At 39.7% G+C, this 1925-nt stretch overlaps 1 non-coding gene across 1 annotated transcript; it reads left to right on the top strand.

Annotated features, from left to right (window-relative positions):
* Positions 1-1040: 1040 nt before the first annotated feature.
* Positions 1041-1148, top strand: LOC112760650 (small nucleolar RNA R71). Its single transcript, XR_003181081.1, has one exon. It is a non-coding gene; the product is annotated as a small nucleolar RNA R71 (small nucleolar RNA).
* Positions 1149-1925: the final 777 nt, after the last annotated feature.

The following is a 1925-nucleotide window of genomic DNA, read 5'->3' as shown; positions in this document are numbered from 1 at the left end:
TTCCCAAGTCTCAATACCAAATAATTTGGCATTCAGCTTCATGATTGCACCAAGGAACTTGGCAGCTTGCTCTTCAGTAACATCCTCATTCTCTTCAGAAGAGGAATACTCATCAGAGCTCATGAATGGCATAAGGAGGTTTAATGGAATCTCTATGTTCTCTAGATGAGCCTCAGATTCCTTTGGTTCCTCAGAGGGAAACTCCTTATTGATCACTGGATGTCCCAGGAGGTCTTCCTCCTTGGGATTCACGTCCTCTCCTTCCCTTACAGGTTCGGCCATGGTGCTTATGTCAATGGCCTTGCACTCTCCTTTTGGATTCTCTTCTGTATTGCTTGGGAGAGTACTAGGAGGGATTTCAGTGATCCTTTTACTCAGCTGGCCCACTTGTGCTTCCAAATTTCTAATGGAAGACCTTGTTTCATTCATGAAACTACAGTGGCCTTAGATAGATCAGAGACTAAATTTGCTAAATTAGAAGTATTTTGTTCAGAGTTCTCTGTCTGTTGCTGAGTGGATGATGGAAAAGGTTTATTATTGTTAAACCTGTTTCTTCCACCATTATTAAAGCCTTGTTGAGGCTTTTGATCCTTCCATGAGAAATTTGGATGATTTCTCCATGATGAGTTATAGGTGTTTCCATAAGGTTCACCTAAGTAATTCACCTCTGCTATTGCAGGGTTCTCAGGATCATAAGCTTCTTCTTCAGAAGATGCCTCTTGAGTACTGTTGGATGCAGCTTGCATTCCATTCAGACTCTGAGAAATCATATTGACTTGCTGAGTCAATATTTTGTTCTGAGCCAATATGGCATTCAGAGCATCAACTTCAAGAACTCCCTTCTTCATAGGCGTCCCATTATTCACAGGATTCCTTTCAGAAGTGTACATGAACTGGTTATTTGCAACCATGTCAATGAGTTCTTGAGCTTCTGCAGGCGTTTTCTTTAGGTGAATGGATCTACCTGCAGAAGTATCTAATGACATCTTTGATAACTCAGACAGACCATCATAGAATATATCCAGGATGGTCCATTCTGAAAGCATGTCAGAAGGACACTTTTTGGTCAACTATTTGTATCTTTCCCAAGCTTCATAGAGGGATTCACCTTCTTTCTGTCTGAAGGTTTGAACATCAGCTCTAAGCTTGCTCAGCTTTTGAGGAGGAAAGAACTTGGCTAAGAAAGCCTTGACCAGCTTCTCCCAAGAGTTCAGACTATCTTTGGGTTGAGATTCCAACCAGATTCTAGGTCTGTCTCTTACAGCAAATGGGAAAAGCATGAGCCTGTAGACTTCAAGATCTACTCCATTAGTCTTAACAGTATCACAGATCTGCAAGAATTCAGTTAAGAACTGAAAAGGATCTTCAGATGGAAGTCCATGAAACTTGCAGTTCTGCTGCATCAGAGAAACTAGCTGAGGTTTCAGCTCAAAGTTGTTTGCTCCAGCGGTAGGAATGGAGATGCTCCTTCCATGTAAATTGGAGTTAGGTGCAGTAAAGTCAACAAGTATTCTCCTTGCATTATTATTATTTTCGGCTGCCATCTCTTCTTCCTGTTCGAAAATTTCTGAAAGGTTCTCTCTGGATTGTTGTAATTTAGCTTTTCTTAATTTTCTTTTCAGAGTCCTTTCAGGTTCTGGATCTGCTTCAACAAGAATGTTCTTGTCCTTGCTCCTGCTCATATGAAAAAGAGAGAATAGAAAAATAATAATAATAGGGGTCCTTTTTACCACAGTATAGAGGTCCCAGTGTGAGTTAGAAGAAAAGAAGAAGAAGAAATTCAAACACAGATGGAAGAGGGGGTTCGAATTTGGGTGAGATGAAGTGTTAGTAGATGAATAAATAAATAGAAGGAGATGAGAGAGATGGAGAATTTTTGAAAATTACTTTTGAAAAAGAGTTAGTTATTTTTGAAAATAATTTTT

The sequence above is a fragment of the Arachis hypogaea genome, chromosome 16 (genome assembly GCF_003086295.3).
Source record: "Arachis hypogaea cultivar Tifrunner chromosome 16, arahy.Tifrunner.gnm2.J5K5, whole genome shotgun sequence".
Lineage (NCBI taxonomy): Eukaryota > Viridiplantae > Streptophyta > Magnoliopsida > Fabales > Fabaceae > Arachis > Arachis hypogaea.
This window is presented reverse-complemented; position numbering and strand designations above follow the sequence as displayed.